This window comes from Clarias gariepinus, chromosome 26 (genome assembly GCF_024256425.1).
Source record: "Clarias gariepinus isolate MV-2021 ecotype Netherlands chromosome 26, CGAR_prim_01v2, whole genome shotgun sequence".
Taxonomy (NCBI): domain Eukaryota; kingdom Metazoa; phylum Chordata; class Actinopteri; order Siluriformes; family Clariidae; genus Clarias; species Clarias gariepinus.
Window position 1 is genome coordinate 5,647,830 of NC_071125.1, and position 22,001 is coordinate 5,669,830.

The 22,001-nt window shown below is 39.7% G+C and overlaps 1 protein-coding gene across 1 annotated transcript in view; it reads left to right on the forward strand.

Annotated features, from left to right (window-relative positions):
• LOC128514052 (mannosyl-oligosaccharide 1,2-alpha-mannosidase IA) overlaps positions 1 to 22,001 on the forward strand; it is a 242,873-nt gene that overhangs the window by 134,001 nt on the left and 86,871 nt on the right. The gene's annotated exons all lie outside the window — the stretch shown is intronic.

Here is a 22,001-nt window from a genome sequence, read left to right on the forward strand (position 1 = left end):
GCTTAGTTTCTGTCAGCTCGTGCCTACTGTATCTTCAGATTCCAGTTCTTGGCTGACGGGAGTGAACTTGGTGTGGCCTTCTGCTGTCGTAGCCCATCTGCTTCAAGCTTTTAGCTCTTGTTCATTCTGACGTGATTTTCTGCTCACCACAGTTGTGAAGAGTGAAAATGCGAGTCGATATACTGTACAGTCGATGTACTGTAGACTTCCTGTCAGCTCGAACCACTTTGGCCATTCTCCTCTCTCATCAACAAGACATTTCTACCTGCATATCCACCGCTCGCTTGAATTCTTCTAGGTGCTTCCCCCTCCCCCCCCTCCCTTTTTTCACAACCAGATCAGCAGGTTCTGAATTTTTTAAACCACCAACACACATACCATGGTCAAAGACACTGAGATGAGATTTTTTCCCCATTCTGATACCAGATGTACAAATTAAAGGTCCCGTATTTTACACTATAGGGGGAAAATCTAACTTTCTATTAGGACATTCACACTGGAGATACATCTGAATATGATTATAAAATGACTAAAAAGTGAATTTGGTATAATAGGTACCCTTTAACTGAAGCTCTTGGCCAGTATCCGCGATATAGTTTATAAACTATGCTTCTACTGAAAATCACTGTTGCAATTTACATATTTTTTGGCAGAGCACAAATATTATTTGTATAATAAATCAAAAACTAAAATGTCCAATCCAAGAACACACCAACAAAAAAAACAACAACTGCAGCACTATTTTTTTTAGAATGATAGGATAAAATAGATATACTGTATACTCACTGATCAGCCATATGATTACTGATGGGTACAGAATATTGATTGACCAACAAAACCCCTGTAAACTGGTGCCAGGATCATGAGCACCCAAGGCTCACCCATGGCCACGAGGACCAGAGGCTAGAAGATCCAGTGCGATTCTACAGAAAAACTAATGGCCACGGAAAAAAGGCACCAGAACACCAACCACAGTCCGCCGCTCACAGGGCCAAGCAGGCAAAGAGCCCAAGGCAAACTCTAGTCCAATCAAGAATGCATGGGATAAGCTGGTCAAACAAGTTTAGTCCATGAAGGACCCACCCCGCAATCCACAGCACCCTAAGGATCTGCTCCCAAAGTCCTGGTACGAAACACCACAGCACAACCCAGGGTTCCTGCCGAGATACCCAGTTTGGGGCCAGAACCACCCAGATGGAACAAGAGGAACCCAAAATCCATGTGGTTTTAATGTTAATACCGTATTTGTAATGTTATGGCTCTTTGATTTATGTATCTGCACCAAAATGGAAATTAGCACGAGTGTAGAAAAGCAACAAAAGATGGGACATAGAGGGGTCAGTGGTAGGTTTCTCGGCTGCCATGTGAAAGGCCTGGGTTTGATTCCTACCCAATAGCCAAACCCCAGCCACTGGATCCAGTGCTGGTCCCAAGCCTGGATAAAATGGCAGGTGCCAATTCAAATCCGCTGTGGTGACCCCTTGACAGGAGCAGCCAAAAGACCAACAACAACATGGATTGTTTCTTCTCTCAGGCTTTTCTCCACTCAAACCAGTAATTTCATTGTCAAACTGGCAGTCTGATTATTTTAGCCTGCCTGACTTTTGCTGGGATTCTGTACATACAATATATTCAACTGAGAGTCCTACTGAAAAACCAGCCAGTGTTTTATAAACTGCCAGAGAACTCAGTCATTACAGTTCTCTGTAATATTTGCCGGTGGGTGGAGAAGTAGGTGACTGTGGTGATGCAGGTTTACATACAGGCCTCAGCGATGTCTGCTCTACCGGAGGCTTGCTTGAGATCCAAACTGCGTCCTGTTTACCACCAAACAGCAAACAGGGGCGTCGGATTTCGGTTTCACACCGCCGTGCGCTCGGGGGGCCCCGGGCTTTATTGCGGCTCTTAGCGGCCGACTGCATCTGTTATTGTGTGTGAAACGCACAGGCAGTGAGTGCAGAATTTAAAGCGTGCACTTAGGCAGTGAGGGAGCATAGTGCCTGTCAGCATCACTTTCTGTAGGGTTTCAATGACGCACTACATTTGTCGCTCTCCCAGAGCAGCCTCGAGCGGAGGCACCTCGTTACCTACTCACAATTCAGAAATACATACAACAGTGGCCTTCTTTTTTTTTTTTTGAGCTGAACTTAAAGATTAAAGGCAGCACATGGAAATAAGTCTGTAGACGTAAGACTGTCAGACAGCTAGAATAATAAAACAGGGACGTAAACCTGACAAGGCCAGGGGATTATAAGGGATTTGGGTTGCTTTTTATGGTAACTGTTAACATGCAAATAGGCAGATTTGTGTCTGTTTTTGTGTGTGTTTGGAGAAACTCAACATTCTAAAGTGTCCTATGTTCTGAAACGATGCCAGAGACGTGGATTCATTACAGAATCCTGTTTTTAGGATTAACAGAATGCAAAAATGGACCTTGAAATTCCAAAAGATGACCATATATTGAAATGAATAAAGGATAAATTATCTGGGAAACCTCACTTTTTGTATTTTGTGGGATTTTTTAAAAAACTGGACGTCATGCACGGTGTTAACAGTGTATGTTTATGTTATAAGTGTTGTCGCTTTACAGCAGCAGGAGGGATAGCTAATGTTGGCGATACACCAGGTGGAACGAGCGAAGTGATAAGGTTGAGCAGCGAAAGAGAAGCAAAGCAATGAAGCATTATCAGTGCACATGGTTGTTCCTTCTATCAGGAAACCTTTTTTTATTGTTTTATTTAGCTCCAGACATTTGTCTCGCCTTGTGTTTCCTGGACCAGTTGGTGAGTTGGTGTGCTGCTACGAGTTTTATTTAGTTGAGTAGTTGATTTACCCATATTTGGATAGAACGCTGACACACATTCTGTCTCTAGTAAACACAGCATATATTGTAGAGTATATATATCTTGTTTTTTCTCTCATTAGTGATGAAAATGAGTGCAATTTTTAGCAAGAGCATTTGATCTATTTTAACCTCACATACAGTACAGTATGTTGCTATATATGCTATATGCAGTTAGTTATTACACTAGTCATGTCATGTCATGAGTAAAACCACTATTGGGCAACCAGTAGTTAACCCACAGTAAAGGACAAAAAGCCAATTCGATTCCCCCCTATTGTTACCTCACATAAGGTAAAAACCCTGCCACGTCTTGGTGCTCAGCTGTGCTGTTCACAGCCGTGACTCATTTACATAGACTTTAAAATCGGCTGAGGAGAGTAACTGTTTAAATTGTAGAAAAAAGAAAGGGACCTTTAAGAACAAAACATTGCAGGTTTGATCTTTTGATAGTCGTAGTTTAACGTTGTGGAACGACCATGAAGCTAGCTACTGTAGGTCATACTGTATAATAACGTATAATCCCTCTATTGAACTTATAAATATACGTGGGCTGTACTGAAAATAATGCAGAATGCGTATACAGTGAATATATACATTATATACACACTGCATTTATGGTCTATATACCTATTTATCCTGCGCCTTTTAAGTTGCAAAATGACAATATTTGCACAAAGGTATAGGTATATTTAATATAGGTATTATATATATATATATATATATATATATATATATTTTGATGATTTTGTGCCGGAGTACCTCTATTATGCAATGACAATAATATCATCCATCCATCCATCCCTCTACCTACTGTACAGTACTTACTTACCTACTGTATCTATCTACACTATATGGACTTATAGTATTTGCCCAAAACCTGTTAATTATTGAATTCAGATCTTTCAATCAGGCCCCTTAACCCCAGTAATGGGCAATCTTAATACCAAGACATTTACATTTACATTTAGGCATTTGGCAGACGCTCTTATCCAGAGCGACTTACAAAAAGTGCTTTATTGTTTACATAATTGGATACATACTTACACTGGGTTAACTAGGTTAATAACTAAGTGCCATTTTTTTTTTTTTTTTCGGGAGGGGGGTTAGGGTTAGGTTTAGGGTTAGGGTTAGTCCAAGTACTGGAGAAACAGATGAGTCTTGAGTCGTCGTTTAAAGATAGTCAAAGTCATCTTGGACAATGCTACTGTATTGTAATGCTTGTAATGCTTCCAACTTTGTGGCAACAGTTCGAGAAGACCCTTTTCTATTTCAACATGACTACGCCCCAGTGCACAAAGCAAGGACTATAAAGACATGTTTTGATTAGTTCCATGTGGAAGAACTTTACTGACCTGCACTGACCTCGACCTCAACCACATTGAGCACCTTCGGGATGAACTGGAATGGAGATTGCCAGCCAACATCAGTGCCTAAGCTCATAAACGCTCTACAGAATAAATGAATTCCCACAGAAGCACTCCAAATAATCTATACTATAAACATCTCCATAAATAAAAAAAATAAAAAAACTTAATTAACATGTTTTTAAAGCTATGTTATTGCTATTAGTATCTGCCTGTTAGGAAGATCCACCCGTGAATAAACTGTTACTTTTGAAACTATAATGGATTTTGGGAGAGAGCATCGCCTCTACAGTTATATTTCAGGAGTCGGTAATCTCTCCCACAAACCTTTAAGCCCTTCAGATGCAGCTTTTAGTTCAATCACTTTCCCTAATGTCTCTTCATAATCCTGCGTCGTTGTAGATGCATCATTAGATGACGCACAAGGCCCGCTGTCGTTTTGAGGTCAGATTGTGGAGATAAGAATTGAAGCAATCATTTGTCGTCATTGACTATCCAGTAATCCTCTGACGACAGCGTTCGCATTACCAAGGAGAACATCCTGGCCTTTGGCTCGTCAGTGCCTACGGTATCTAAGCCAATCTAGGGTGCGTGGGCCGTCTAGCTGGAGCATGCATGAATACTGGGCTCAACATCTGTTGGAAACATCAGTTTGTCTGCTAAATATAGCAGAATATTAGGATGTGTTTTCACACCCCTGCTAGACCCTGGCTTATGCTTTTCAGGAAAAGATATCAACGCTGGTGGCTTTTGGATTGAAGAAAAAGAAAGTGAGGGGCGAGTTAATGAAAATAAAATACAGCGCCGTTCAATCCATTCGCCGCAAACTCTAAATTCACCGTTGCCTGTTTTATTAGGCTGATATAATTTGGTGTGAAATTAAAGGTGACTCTTCATGGTGCTCTTACATCAAAGGCTAATTAAGTGGAAGGGCTGCTAATCATGGCTGCGATAAGGACGCCCTTTGTGCGGATTTCCATTTTAATATGCTTCCGTGGAAATAGTAGGCTTCCGTCATGTCTCCGAGCTGATATAATCGGCTAATATCTATTACCTGACTGGACCGGTATCCGAGGGGCCCCTCTGGGATTTAAAAAAAAAATTATATTATTCAAGCCTGTGCATTAGTAACCATGGAAACATGCAATGTTCCAGATCTGGATGTAAGAAAGGGCTTTTGTTTGTGGAGCAGGTCAGTGCGTATAGATCAATTAATAAGAGAGTGCTGCATGGTCTTTATGGCCCCCAGGGTTAAAATGGTTTGGGTTTGCGAAACCCGTTCTGTAATTATCTCGGATGTGTTTGACTTAATTGGATCAAACCGAGGACTCTATTTGTTAGGGGGTGACGCGTGAACAAATATCCAAAGATTACTTAACATCTTATGCTTTAATACCTCAGGATCACAGGTTGTTGAATTCTTTAGTATTACAACACAATACAACTCAAAAGGATTAAAAGAACCCGTCGTTGCTTAAAGCTGCAGTGCTTGATTATTTTGAATTGCTTAGAGTTGGGCAAAGTACACAAATCCTGTACTTGAGTAAAAGTAGAGATTTCCTAGAGTAAATATTATTCAAGTAAAAGTAGAAGTCCTCCATTTACTTATATACTTGAGGAAAAGTAATGAAGGACTTACCCTCAAATTTACTCAAGTATCAACAGTACAGGGGTTGTATTAGCTCATGTGCCTTTTCACTCTCGCCTCTTGAAACAAAGTCATTCACACATAATAGTCCCTCTTGGAATAATAACCACCACAGCGGTTATGTAACGCAACACCATGCAGGAATGTCGTTAAGTGAAAGTACATTTATTTGCTGTACGTCAGAGCGCGGAGTGAAAGTAAAAAGTATGAGGGGCGGTCATAAAATTGTTATTATTGCTAAGAAAAAATTACATCATGAGAACGGAATTCGATCATGAGCTCAGTCCTTTTCTACATATCGTCCATCTAAGGCGACACAATTCTCCAAATGACGGATGAGCCGTTGGAGAGCGTCTTTTAGGAAGCATTCCTTTTGGATCTTGAGGAAAAGTTACACCTCGTCGTCATCAAAAGGTTCCTTCAAGTGATGGAAGAGGAAGACGTTACCAGGTGCGAGTTCGGGGGAGTACGGGGAATGAGGCGGGATTTCCTACCATAAGTTGTCCACAAGTTTTGCCATTTCGTAAGATAAATGGGCTGGCGCGTTGTCATGAAGAAGGCGCACTTCAATATTTTTTTTTCACCGGTTGCGCCATTTTGGTTTTGACCCTCTAGCGGCATCGCGCGGAACTACTGAATACCGCAAGTTTTTTAATCAAGTAGAAATGTTTATGTATGTACTCATTTCCGGGGGGCATAACTCGGGCAAACGTTTAACGTTTTTTGATTCGATGATACGCATTTTATGACCGCGCCTCGTACCGTCTAATAAAACTATTTCAGTTAAAAAAACAACAACATTCAGATATGTAAAGTACAGAATGCGAGTACATGTGCTCAGATACACTCGCACTTATACACGTATATTATATGTGTGTGTTCCTCAGTAAAAGTGTAAGCATTGAGAAATCCCGTTAGAATAAATGACATCCGGTCCAGAATGATTGTTTGTTTCTGGATTTGCTTCCTGCCAGTCATTTTATACATCAGCCACTTCGGATCCTGCGGCAGAGCTTTGTGAACAGAATGTATTCTCAGGGGTTAAAATAACACACACACACACACACACACACACACACACACACACACACACACACACACACACACACACACACACACACACACACACACACACACACACATTCGAACCAAATGGAAAAAAGTCCAATCTTATCTAATGCTTATTTAATTGAAAAAAAAAATAATTGTGAATTGCTTTTAATTGAATTTTATTGTATTAATCGCTGTCCTTAAACACCGGGTCTTTAAGGAATGCTTCATTTTTTAAATATTACAAGCACAATTTTGTTGCCGCCGTGGACACATCCTTTTTTTTGCATCCTCTTCTCTTGGTCGAAGCTTGACTCAATGCTGTAAATATACCTTTTTATATACACTATTTTTTTTTTTTACCATGAAAGGAATAACACAGGTGTTTCAGATCGAGTCCTCTGCCTAAAGACACAAAAGACGTCCCAGGCTTTCTTCCCCGTGCCAGTTTTTTTTTCTTCTCCTGCCACCTGTGGGAAAACTTTTGAGATCCGATAACACTCAGGCTGGAAAAGGCTAATAACGTTGGTGTATAATCACGATGTTGCCGTGACAGAAGCAGCTGTGGTGTTGGAAGAGGCCGTCTTGGTAATAAGTTTGTTTCGGGCCGGCTCGGCCAACCGAGGCCCGTCGAGTCTGACTGATTAGGGGTAGACGCGGTCTTATCGCCAGCGGCCCAGGTGTGTGAGAGAGCGTATACGCGTGTGTGAGAGACACTGCGCCACACAGTGTTCTCTTTTTAGTCGATTAACACTCCAGCGAGCGGCTTTGAAAGCCACATGCTCATTAAGGAACATTTCCATAAGTGCAGACTGTTGTGTGTGTGCGTGTGCGCGTGTGTGCGTGTGGCTGTCTCTGGGCTTGACATTAACGTGGATTAGAATCAGAATAGCATGAGGGTGCTTAAAGATGGAGAGGAAGGGAGCAATTAAAAGCAATATGCACTAGAGTAAAACGCACCGCATCAAAACACTAATTACGCTGAGTGGCTGCCAGAGACAGCTCTGCACCCTCATTTAGGCAAGCGTGTGCAGGAGAGAGAGCGAGAGAGAGGGTGCATGTGTTTCTGAGGGTGCAATGTGGCAAATTTTGGCTTGCTGTAATGAAGATGTCGCTGCTGTGGTACTGAATGCAATGCGACATCTTCATTACAACAGGCTGCATTTGCAGCTCTGTCTCTTCTCTCTTTTTCTCTCTTTCTCTCTCTCTCTCTTTTGCACCTGACACATAAACCATTAAATCACGGAGCTTTCATAAGCTCACTGCTTTCCGGACTAGCGTGTGTCATTATCGTAACACCGGAGAGAAGCTCAGCAATCAGTGGCCTCCTGCTGTCTCTCACCATGACTCTCTTCCTCTTTGATTGGGCTCAGATCAGGCTGGGAGTGCAAGGGGGAAAAAAACACACACACACAAAGAGAGGCACAGGACTCCATTTGCTTTGTCTGCTCAGTTCGTTCCTTGTGCTTTAATGATGAACCCACACACATTTCTACCACCAGGGAAAATGGTCCAATATGGACCTTTTTGTTGCATAAAAAAAAACCTGTTTGATGTAGATGTAACAAATGAGTGCGAGATGGCTGTCATGTATATCATCATTTTTGGACTGTAAAACATTTCCAGTAAATGACCGGCTTGTAAGGTATAGCAGACACTTTTTACGGACACCCGAAAGAGGACATGGAAAACTGAGTAAGAAAAAAAAAAGTTTGGGGGGAGAAATTTGGGGGACCCAAGTCAAGTTTTGCGAGATCTCGCAAATAATTTGCGAGATCTCGCAAAACTTAACTCTGAGTGTTACCAGTTTAGTTCAGCAGGTGGCAGTAATGAGAAACTTGATCCATGACCGGGAAGGGGAGCGTTACTGATCCAGTCCAGTGAGTGTCAGTAATGCACCTAAAAGCTGGTCGCCAACCGCTAAAAAATAAAAGAAGGAAGAAGAAGAGTTTTACATTTAGCCTGGCCTAAAATATAAAAACATTCAGTTTAGAGCTTGCCCTTTCCGTATTTGGCTGCTGTAAGATTGATATATTGAAATATAAGTCACATGGTCCCGTTTTTTTTTTCCCCCTTCATTTTTTTTTTCCAGATTTTTTTCCCCTTATGTCCCTTTAGGCGCTCCGTACAATTTTGAGGTGGTACTACAGTACAATCCAATCTGAATTCATGAAAGCAACAATAAAATGTCTGGTAATATTTAATTACGGCCAGGAAATGTCATATTTTCATATCTATTTCAACCACCTGTAGCTTTGATTACAGTACACGGTGGAATTTCACACGTAGTTTTCATGAGAAAATGATTCCTTAAGCTCCCAGAACCACTCTTTCACTATTTGTGTTCGGGAATAAGCCAGTGCCTCAAGAAAAGCTATAAAGAACTATGCATGATGTGGGCATCTCTTCATGCACATCTCTTCTGACCCTGACACGCCCATCACTCAGGTAGACCACATGACCTTTTTCCATTAAAGTCCCTAGTAACTTGAGTCTGATTGGGTCTCAGTGGTTTTCTTCTGGCCACATAATTATCACGTTATGTGTGTGTGTGTGTTTCACTATTAAACATAGTTCTGATTCCTGGTGTAGATGTTTTTTTTTTTTTTACAATGCGACTTCACGAGTTTAAGTGATCTCTGATCGTTATATTTCACATTTCTTTGTTTACAGTTCAACAGGTTTTTAATAATGTTTTGCACATTTCTTTACTCGATTCCAGTAATTTTAAACATCCTTAGTTGTTTTTTTTTGCTTGATGCGGGCCAATATTTGAACTCTTCTTAAATACAGTGACTTTTTTTTTTTTCGCAGTCAGTGTAAATACACTGTAAAGGCAGTGTAAAGGTTATTGCAAAAAATTCTTTGTGCGATAACTTTTACAATTCAAACTTGTAATCAGTCTCATTTTACAGTACTAAAGTACAACCCATACTGTGAATTGTAAGTTATTTGTTCTAATGTTTTAATTAAAAACCTACTGAACATTATAGATTTTCTCTAATCAAGAAACAGAGGCGTAAAACATCTAAATATTTTAATATATATATATATATATATATATATAGTATATTTTTATTATAGCTTATACCATAATTTGTAAAATCTTTCTCCAAGTAAGAAAAAACCAAAACAATGTTAAAAGAAATTGATATTGAATCCTTAAATTCTTATAGAAAATCAAACCCTGGTCATTTTCTATAACCTACTAAAGCATCGCAGTTATATCGCATAACATTTGTAATACGTTTATGGTGCTTTAAAAATGAACAACTGTTCACAATGTTGATCGACCGTCACACGGCACAACATCAGGAACAGCCTTAAACCACAAGAAGAACCAAAACCACGAGAGATGTTTTGAAGAGAACCTAACAAGGCTTGCCCGCTATCACCACACCTAGGGATCTCTATGGCATGTTACAGCAGCTGGACTTTGCAGAACAGTTGGCATGAAATCAATCAACATTAATCAGGTTGACAGAACATTAATACATGCCTAAGTTTGAGTGTTTCGTTCTAACACGATGCAAAATGTTAGTGTTTCACAATAGATTTTTCAAGTCAGGAGATGCAGAAGACTTATGTGCTCTGTCAGTACAGTGGGAGTATCTCTGCCAAAAAAATCAGATATGTTGATTGGATGGCCTACTGTGGCGACCCCTAATGGGAGGGGCTGAAAGAAGAAGGAAATAGACAGACAGAGTACTTTATTAATCCCAAAGGAACGCTGTAACTAGATGTGGAAAACAATACCCTAAGGTAGCCATTTCCAAATGTAACAAGGTTACGGGCCAATTCGAAATGGGAAATTCTTTGCAATTAAGCCATTGCAATTACTTGCAATATGAGCACTTAACCAGGAATATTTTACAGGAATTTAAGTAAACTTTATACCTAAATGTAATCTTTTTAATTTATTTATAATGTACAGTATATATATATATATATATATAGAACTATATATATATATATATATATACATATATATATATATAACTATATATATATATATATATATATATATATATATATAGTGCGATGATGCACTGGGGTGGGAAAAGAATAGCAATAGTTAAAAGGTTAAAGCTAAAAATAAGCTGATCAGATTTAATGTAATCAGTGATATTATTATTTTTTAGGTTTAAGCCCATGTACTATATGTGTCTGCCTGTCTTTCTGTACAGCAAAACTTTCAGTCTAGCAAAGAAATACACTTTTGTAAAGTTGAGTATCTTACACTTTGTTCACGCTTAATTGTTTATTTTTCGTCGTCAGCCAAATACGCTCTCTGTTCGGTAATCGGGGAGTGAATCAGAAATCAAAAAAGTAAATTGGATAAAGATTAAGCTTTGTCTTAAAACAACTCCAGCACATTAAAATTTACAGGATTATGGCAGCTTATAGATGCATTATGGTGCAGTACTTCAATTTTAATAAGTTGTAACCCGGCTCTCAAGCAGTTGAATGTCTTAACATACATCAAATTGATTTCACTAGTGTTGAAAGCGCAACAGGATTTAACACCTCCAGGGTCGAGGGTTCGAGTCCCACATCAAGTCTCACCCTGTGCATGTTGGGTTCCCTCTGGTTTCTTCTCATCGTCCAAAGACATGCAGATAAGGCTAATTCCAAATAGTCCAAAGTGTGCGGATGAGTGTCTGAGTGTGTTGTGTGTCTACTCCCCTAGCCTGATTAAGGGAGGAGGGTTATTTGAAAGGGTGAAGTTTTGTAGAAAGCAAAAGACGACAGAAATCGGTGGATCAGTGAGGAGGTTAAAAAAATTATCAAATAAATTATAATAATAATAACGTAATGTATCTTTAAGTCTTAATAATTTTTTAATTCCTGTGCTATGTCTTGGCCCCGTCTCGCCCCCTAGTGGATGTAGCTTTGAATTCTCCAAATACAAGATGTAAATATTTCAATTGTCTCTAGAGCTCTACTTTTTTTTTTCTCCATGAAAAGAGAAAATAAAATCATCCAAAATAGATTTTCTCCTCGGCCCAGCTGTTGTTTACCAGCAAAAATGTTCAGTCCCAAGAAATGCAATGCATTTCCCAGTTTCAATATAATAAAAAAAACCTGTTCTTTTTAATAAAAAAAAATGCAAGAATATGACTCACCGGTATGACTTGAGAGGATGATGAAACACTTATTAAATATTCCACACATCTGATTTAAAAACAACAGTGGTGTTAAACCCTCGGATCTGATTGGTCAGATTAGTTGATTAGTTTTTTTTTTTTTATATTCGCAGCTCTGATAGTAGCTCTGACTGTACAGCAGGTCACATCGCTGGTTTATTTTAATACACTTGAGCTTTCAGTCATCTTACTGCCTTCAGTAGAGCAGAATGAAAGAAGAGACAGTGAAGGAACAGCAAAGTGGAACTTGTTTGATGAATGTTCCACAACAGTAACTATAAATGTTTCAAAGAATTTTAGTTTGAGCCTGAATTACATGGAATCACAGATAAATTGCTGTAGTATAAGTAGGATACGCTAAAATCAACTAGGAAATAGGAAAATAATCAACTTTATGGTGGTAACAGTAACTTCACTTCACACTAGGCTGCAAAACACCATTGTGTCATTGATTATTTTCCTGTAACTGCATGCAGCCGTGTGTTTTATTCCATACTTAAAGATGTCCTATTATTATGCAAAATTTGTTTTAGTCATTTTTAAACATTTTGACGGGTCTCCAGTGTTCATGCACAAACAAACAAACAAACAAACAAACAAACCAAAAAAGCCTGCGTTTTGATTAAATCTTTTGCATTTGTCAGGGTTTAAATAAGACAATTAGCCAGGCTACAGGTGTAAATGAGAAACCTGTTCTTAATCTGTCTTGCCTGGTTAAATAAAGGTAAACAAAAAAAATTAGATTTTTTTCTCCCTAATGTGACCTCATACAGTATAACCCCCCCCAGTTGCTCTTTGGCATAGCCTATATTAGGATCTCTATGTTTGGGCCCATCATACGGGTCTGTTTGTTGGTTCGGCTGTAAAGTGTAGTTCTGTTTTTGGGCCTGTTATAGGTACCTGCGAGAGTGTTTGGGTCTGTTTGGGTCTGTGTTAGGGCTCTGAGAGGGTGCCTGAGCCTGTATTAGGGGCTTGAGTATGTGCTCAGACATAGACCTGTATGTCGGCATTATGTGTTTGTTTAGGTTTGTGTTAGGGGTCTGTATTTTGGGTTTGAGTCTGTGTGTTTAGGTTTGTATCTGGGTTCAGAATGTGTGTTTGTATTTGTATTTGGGTTCGGAGTGGGTGTTTTGGGTTTGTTTTTTGGTAAAGAACTAGTAATAAACAGGACCTTTAATGCATCTTTCGTATTTAGCCATTTCTTGTTCTTTTAACCTACTACAGTACAGTAGTACTCCCGATCCTCTTTCTGATTTAGTCTCTCTGAGAGCTGATTTTACACCTTCTCAAAGCCCCGAAAGTAAACCCACTGTTACCCAGGGCTCTCACTAACGCCTGATCTTTTCTCCTGAGTTTTGTTTGTTCCTTTCATTGTTATTTTTATCCTCTGTTGCTGTAGTAATGCTTTGTCAGTGTTGGATTGGATGCTGTCACTTTAATCTGAGGGAACAGGGTTCGCTCGGGTCACCAGTGGCTTTCTGCTCTCTTCAATTAAAACCCCATGTGAGAAAGTGTCACAGTAATTAAGGCCACGGGATCAGTGTCGAGCCTGATTAGAGGCAGTTTGATGTTTTGCGGGTCAATTTGTCAAGCTGGTTAGTAACGCCTGGCTTTTGACAGCGTTAGAAATAGGAATCCGATCTGTAGTTTTAATCATTTAATCTCCGGTAGGATGCGGCGTCACGTAAGCATATATAGGTGATTTAATGCTGCATAAAAAAAAAACTTACAACATGATTAGGTCTCGAGTCAAGGGTGAGTCAGAAATTATCCACACTTTGCCTGTAGAATATATTTTTCATTAATTTTGAGAAAAGACAAATAAATAATTTTTTAGCCAATAAGTGATTTTTGTCTTTAAGTAAGAAAAGTACAAAAACCTTAATCTTAGTGAGGAGGTGTGGTCGACCCCGTTGCTAGGGATGACTCAGCAATTCAAGGACTGTGATTGGTTAATAAAAAATCTGTAAAGGTCCTAAAATGTTTCTTGGTAAAAATAGAATAAATGATAATAGAATTAATAGTAGAAGTTGTATAATCATGACTACAGGCTACTTTATGCAAAGTTTCTGTTATAGGTTAAAGTCAATTAAACAGCCAAATGTTGAAATGTGTCTATTTTTGAAGCACCAAATTTCCACTCAGGTGTTACTACAGTTTATTTAAGTTCTCACATTTATTTACCGTTCTGATTTTATTACTTCTATTTCAGGTTGATGGAGCAAAATGGCTCAGCTTTTACCAGTTTACACGATTGCAGGACCGTCTGTTTAGGTTAAGAACCAACAATCCAGGAGAAATATAAGGAAGTAAAACAAGAAGAAAACCAAATTGGACAGAAGAGCGGTGTTTACTTTTAGCTTTTACGTTCAGTATTTGGGGAATATTGCTTCTTTTCCACCATTTTGTCCTCTGCTATAGAAACTCTTAAGCCTCTTAAAAGTCCTCCTCTCTACTCTTAACAATTTTTACCTTAGGAGCTGTTTTTAGGGCTAAGATGTTTCATGAATTATTTTTATCTTTACTAAGATTTAGTCCTAAATTTAAGAGGAAATTCTAAGAAAATGCCAGAATTCTAAGACATTTTTTAGAATTTCATCACTAGGAGCAGCTTTTAGGCTTAAGAAGCTTTTTGATTACAGACCCAGGGCCTGTATTCACATAGCTGGGAGTCTTCGACTAAAAGTAATTTGGAAAACTTCTTAGAGCAACTTAGTTCTAGAATTTCGTCACTAGGAGCAACTTTTAGGCTTAAGAAGCTTTGTGAATACGGGCCCAGGACTATAGGAAGGATGCTTTAACACCTCAGAATGACTTTTTTGCAGAATAAGCATCTCACTGTAACGAGCACTGTTGATTGTTAAAATCTTTTTTTCCTGATAAGGTTCCAATACTGGCCTTTGAGAGTCCCAGAAAACTGTAAGGATTGATTTTCCAGCTGATGGTTGACTTTTAAACTTTTTCTCGGTCTGTGATGGAGGATGTTTCCGTTCCAAACTCTGCCGTTTACTCTCAGGCCTGTAGTGATGAATTCATGTCTCATTATCAAGAATTCCTTCCTCAGAGTATGTCTCCAACATTTAGTTTGCAGATATCCGAACGCATCTGTTTATGCTCTTCTGTGAGTTGTTTCGGCACTAGGTACACCCTCAGACCACAAAAAAACAAACCAAAACAAAAAACTAATCACCGTACGCTGCTCTTCTTTCGTTTACGGTTACCAGGACAACCACAAATACGCTAATATTTTAAGCTATAACTAAAAGACAGGCCTAACTTATATTTAATAGCAGCACTGAATGAAGCAAATACCATAACGAACATTATGTTTTTATTCTGCATCGGCTCAGCCTAACTAAGATGTTACCCTTGAATTAATTGTCAGGATGACTGTGCGTGTACACGAGTAAGTGTGAGCGAGGGTCTGATGGAATGGCATAACACCAATGATCTACATTCATGCCTCCTAATGAAAAGCGCCCGAGCTGTAGAGCCGTGTTGGCAGGCCTGATTTATGAACTCCTGGTTCCGTATGTCATTATCAGCTATACACACAAACACACTCACACCTTGGAGCATGTGTCACTCCTACTGTAGTTCTGGATACGGGGCACATTACTGTGGATGTGAACAGCATCTTTCCTTGAATTGTGTCATGTACGATAAAAGAAAGATCCACTTGCTATGAGGGAAATTAAACTTTTATTTCTTAAACTTATATGTTTTAAGTTTATATTACGCTATTTTGATCTTGCAGATATCGCATGTTCTAATGTGGCCAACCAACTTATTAACCAACCATTTGGGACACTTCACCAAAGTGTCTGTACTGAAAACTACTGATTGAAATGTTCATCAAGTGTATAATTGGAACACACCTGGCATTCGATACAGCACTACATTCAGCTCTCAAATGGAAATCACGCGCGCGGCTCTTGTGCCTTAGTGACGTTTATATTGTTCTCTCCATTGTGATTTTTCCTCGTTGAAGCCTCTCTTCCCTTTTGGATGATTAAGGAAGCACCAGTCTGCTGATCATTTGCTCAATCCCAGTTGATGCCACAGTGCCAGCTGCTTAACTTCAAGTTGTTCCTGAGTGGGTGATTCGCAGTTGGCTATTGCTAATCGAGTTGGCACACCACAACTCATGCAAACTACTTCAACAAGCATTTAATTTTCCCATTTCCCACGCACATACAGTATTTACAATTAAAAATAGACAGTAGGTTCTTATCCTAACTCTGTGTTCGGGCCCGGGATGTTGTGACCGGTCTGCATGTTGGTTTGGGCTGCACCTTTTTATAGGGATCTAAGAGAGTGTTTCTTTGGGTTTGTGTGGGCCTTTATTGGAGGACTAAGTGTGTGTTTGGGTCTGGTTTAAGGACAGATTATGTGTTTGGGCCTGTACTGTATCTGTGGACTGGATGTGTGTTTGGGTCTTTATTTGAGACCTGTGTGTGTTTGGGCCTGAGTATGTGAGTGGGCCCATATTTAGGGCCTAATTATGTGTTCGGTCCTGTAGTAAGGCCTGAGTGGGTGTTTGGGTGTTTATTTATGGCTGGAGTGTGTTTGGAGTGTGTGTTTGGGGCCAAGTGTGTATCTGGACTTGTATTTTGGGCCTGTGTTTGGGCCTGTGCAGTATTTGGGGCTGAGTGTGTGTTTGGCCAGGTATTAATTACCTGTGCCTGTAAGTAGCCCTGTATTAGAGGTTTGTGTTAGTCTAAACCTCAACTAAACCTTTTTATGTTACCAAGAATTGAGACTTCTCAGTTCCCAATTGGGGCGATTCAACATTTGCACAAGTAAAACACAATGTGGACTAGAGTCAGGATGTTCCATCTGTATCGTCTGCCGGTGTTTGGAGCCTAAGCTGGTGTTCGGGACTGGTGTTTAGAGGTCTGAGACAGTGTTAAGGCATGAGTTAGGGGTCCTGTGTGAGTAAGCAATGACTATAAGGAATAAGAATGATCCAAAACCCTGGCAGTGGCAGCTGATGGATTGATCTGCTTCTTCAATTCTCCCAGTCCATCCATCACGAGCGGGTCTGCTTTGATTTCTATCAGCCACGCTCCAAAGCACAGCATACCTGCAACAGAAACAAGCTACGTTAACTGCCTTTTTATTTTCACTCAGTCTCCTCTACCCCCATCATTTTAATTGCAAATCACCTATCTTTGCTCACAAAGCATAAAAAATGCAAATGCTAATCTGTCTTTTTTTAGTCCCCGGTGTGGGTAATGTTCAGAGAAGGCTATCTGCATGTAAAAATTGAAGGTTTCGGTGTCTCTGCCAATGTGAGTTTTATCATTTATAATTTAAAGAGCTGTGAGAAAATGGTCTGGGATTGGTACGGACACTGACTCCTGACCTACACTCTCACCTGACCATTCAAACCTGATTTGGATTGATCCAGTCTGGGGCAAATTGGGTCAGCGGTTGAGATCCAGTGCTCATTTGGCTGATGATTTTTCTAAAGTGACTTACAAGTGAGACTGGATACAAGGGAGCTGAGGGTTGAGGGTTAAGCATCTTGCTCAAGGACCTAACCATGACAGCCTTGAATTCACAACCTGCTGATCAGCAGCTTGAAGCTTTAAACAACACTTCATCATAGTTATGACCAGGCCATGCCTAAGTGTTCCTGATTGATCTTCATCTAAAGCAACTAAGGGCCTTCCTCAAGGGCACAGCACATTATAAGATCACAAGGTAAAATCCAAAACCAATGAGCGACCACTGCTTTTGCTCAAGCGCCCAGTTGTATTACGTACAAGCTACAGGAACCATACAGTACCACCTCTCCAATCTCTACGATGCTTGTAGACCTCTACAATCTTGAAGATCTCTACAATCACTTAAGACCATGGAAACCTTCATGACGAATGATGTGCTATTGGCTTAAAATAAAAAAGAGACCAAGATGCAAATCTCATTATCCAACTTTTATTACCAGTGAAAAATAATCATGTTTGTCAAAGTGTATTTTTTCAAATAACGCAAGGAATGTAAGCATCAAAAAGGGGATCGTCTCGTGTAATCAGTGTGAGATGGTAAAAATGGCGAAAAAAATCAAAAGGAGCGAAAGAAACTAAAGATAACTAAAAGAAAGGACAGAAAAGAGAAACAGCAGATCTACACAAAAAGACAATCAAAAGTAGTTTTATCTTTTATCCCAGAACACATTGTACTGATCTCCTGTAGTCAGCCCACTGCTGCTTCATGTTCGCGTTAATATTACAGACTTTCTTACTTCCTATTTCGTTTGCCGTAATCATCCAGGTGCACTGCTGTGATCTGACCCCTCTAACCGCAGTTTGCTTGAAAACCTGGAGTAAAGCACGTTGCACAAAAATTGCACCACAATGCAGGAGCGTGTAGATGTAGGGTCTTGTGAAATGGTGCAGTGTTTCATTCCTATTATGCTTGAGCTCCTATGGTTATCTTCTAGTGCCTGGAAGATTGTAAGTTCAAATACCAGCAAGCTACTCTAAGTCTCCTGAGGAATGGCTCCTGGGAAATGGATGGATAGTTATACACTAGGAGTGTATCCTAACTCCATTGTTAGTCTTTATAGATAAAAGTGAATAAAAGGAATAAATGGGATCTATCTACCAAGGTCATGGTGCACGACTTCATTTTTTTTAATTATCCAAATAAGAAAAAAAAAACAGCAAATGTTTAATAAGGAATATAAATAAAAACCACAGTTCCAGATACCTTGTAACTTAAATGCTACAGTGACTTTATACAATCTTCAGTATAATTATATTGCCAATATACTGCATAGTCTGCAATTCATCTATTCCAAATAAGCAATACATACATACTTCATTATTAGCTTTTGTACTTCTGTACTTTAATCATGAAACACAATATGGTGACCGATTCTGGCGTGAAATGATTCCTCATGCCCTCAGAACCGCTCTTTCATAATTTGAGTCCTGGAATATTGCTGTGCCATGAGACTCAATGAGACGCAACTCAATGCATGTGATAATCTGGTCATTCAGTACATTCAGGTCATCAGCTGACTTCATTTTGTTGCCACATAATGTTGCTGAGCCTAGACCTGACCAAGAGAAGCAACCCCAGATCATAACACTGCCTCCAGAGGCTTGTACAGTGACCACTATGCATGATGAGTGCATCTCATCCATGTGCTTCCTTTCTTACCCTGACTTACCCATAGGGTCAATCTGGAACCATCAGACCTCCAATCGTTATGCTCCCTATCAAATTGAAGTCTTTTATTCTGATTACTCTCTCTAACCAGGCATCAAGCTGGAAACCCTACCCTTTAAGTAACTGCCATCATCCTAGGCCCTATCCAAGGAGACTTGAGGCATGAGGCGGAGTGCACCCCGGATGAGGTGCCAATCGATCTCAGGGCACACATACTGTACTGTACACGCTATGGGCAAATTGGGAACCTTAATCTGCATGTCTTTGCACTGTGGGAGGAAACCCACCAAGCACAGGGAAAACATGCAAACTCTATGCACACAGACCCCGAGGTGGTTTTAATAAAGTGTTGGGCAATTCCTAACCCAAATCTGGTCATTTAAAGCATTCTTTTTAGTTGTTTCCTTTGCTTGACGCAGATCCTTTTGAGACTATGTCAATATACTGTACAATATGTGATGAGGGCTAGAGGGAAACTCAAAAAGATTCAAAGTGAAGATTTACTTACACACCACTAAATACCGTAACTAAGGGTATCATCCAGAAGATAGTGTTTGGTGATGCAGAAGTAAACTGAACCTAGGGTAAACTTACTGTATATTGTACCGCTGTCTGGATTTCTATTGAAAGTAGAAGTGTACATCATATCATGTGACATTAAAGTCACATGAGTAAAGGCTTTTTTTTTTTTTTTTTTTTTGCAGGTGTAAAAAATTGTTCAGATATGTAGTGTGGCTTCCAGGCCTTCTTATGTGACATATTTACACAAGCACATTAATAGCCTTGGGGTTAAACAGCCACACACCCCGACAGCAACAGGAAAGTGGAAAGCCTTCCAAGAAAAGTGGAAGCTGTCATCGCACCAAAGAGGGGACCAGCTCTGTGGTAATGCCCTTGGATAGATGAATTGATTGATGGCTGGATAGATGGTTCCATCGACAAGCCGCCTGGCACATCGGTCAATGGATATACATCTGCTGTTGTTTTGTGGCAGTTATATACAGGGTCAGGTTGCCAGCTTGACGACCGACTGTAATCTGAGCCCTTGGGGTGAAGGATCTTCCTCAAGGGGGTCCATCCTTGGCAACCCGGCAGTGTTGGGGCTCCAACCGGGTCCGCTTGAGAGATTTGCCATGGATAAATTAAATGCATGACAGTGATAAGTTTTGTGGGTAAAAAGGCGGTGTTAAGAATAGGAGGAGGTGGATGCTGCACCACAAGAGACAGATCTGATTCTCCAATATATCCAGGTATACCAATATAAAAAGTGTCCGGTGCTGTTTTCAGCGTTTTTCAATTTACCAATACACACCGTTTCAAATATTGCCTCCAATATATTGCAATGTAGCAATATCCAGTTTACGCTCCAATATAGTCCAATATCCCAGTCTACACTGAGTCTAATATTTTCTCCAATATATTTCAATAAACCAATATATTCCATCTGCAATATATTCAAAACTTTACTTTCTTGTCAGCCTTTTTTGTCCTTTTCTATGAAATAAGCATTCTCTGTTTAATAAAGCAGCTTTAGATTGAGTATAATTGACTTAATGTTATTATTACTTGTCCTTTTCATTCATTCATTCATTTACAGTATTTGTTCAGTCTTTCATTCTTTTCCTTACCCGTTCATTCGTTCGGTGAAGCTATCCAGGGAATGTTAACTCGTGCTATGACAGATATCCATATTTAACAAGAAGTTACTAAAAACTAAAAAAATTTGCTTGACTGCAGAAGAATAGATAATGGTTCATGTGCAATCCAATATTGCAAGATAAAAGAAAAAAAAATACATGAATTCAATTTCAAATAAAAGTAAATAATGATAGAATTGAAAATGTAAGCATTTGGCAGATGTGACTTTTTAGTTTCATTTTATATCCGAGCAGTTGAGGGTTAGGTGCCTTGTTTAAGGGCCCAACGGTGGCGACTTGGTGGGATAGTGCTGGGATTTGAACCTGGAACCTTTCGATCAGTCATCCAACATCTTAACCAACCTATTGTGGGAAATGAATCAGTCATGAGGCGCCGTGCAGCATCTTGTCGTGCTCTTATAACAGCATGTTTGCTTTTTTTAAAACTAATTAAAACACGACACATCATACATTTTGTCGATTTATAGTTACGTTTAACGTCGTGGACCGAGCGCGAAACAAGCAAAGCGTCTGAGTGCACTCCTCTCCCTGTTGTCCCATCTATTACATTTGTGTTTGAGATTTTTCACGCTTTTGCGAGGTCTTCCATCTCACTTAATGATATTCTTTTCATTAGCTCTTACCACGGCGGCCAATTTATTCTCCCTAACGCAATAACCGCACTGTTGATGTTGTGTGCGCGCAGGAAGACGGTGCTGCATATTTTTTCACCCAAATACAGCAGGAACACTTCTCTTCCTCCCCTCTTCGCCATGTACTCATTTGAGGTTTTGGCAAATTAGGTAAAAAAAAAAAAAAAAAAAAGCTCTGTACATGTCTCATTAAAGTTGGAAAAAGAATTTAATAACCCTAAATGAAGTGCTTCTTAAAGGAGAGAGGGGACCCGCTCACGCGCTCATTTCAGCACGCCGCTTTTATTTTGATTCTTTATTGGCACTTAAGTGCGGATTAAGATCCCTGTGATGGTGCTAAAGCTGCGCGATTCACGTTAATTAGAGAAGTGGATTTCATTTGAGGTTTAGGTTGGGGAGCCTTCTTTGAAATCTTAACTTTATATACTGTACCACCACCACTAGTAGTGGATTATTGTTTAATGTGTACTAAAAA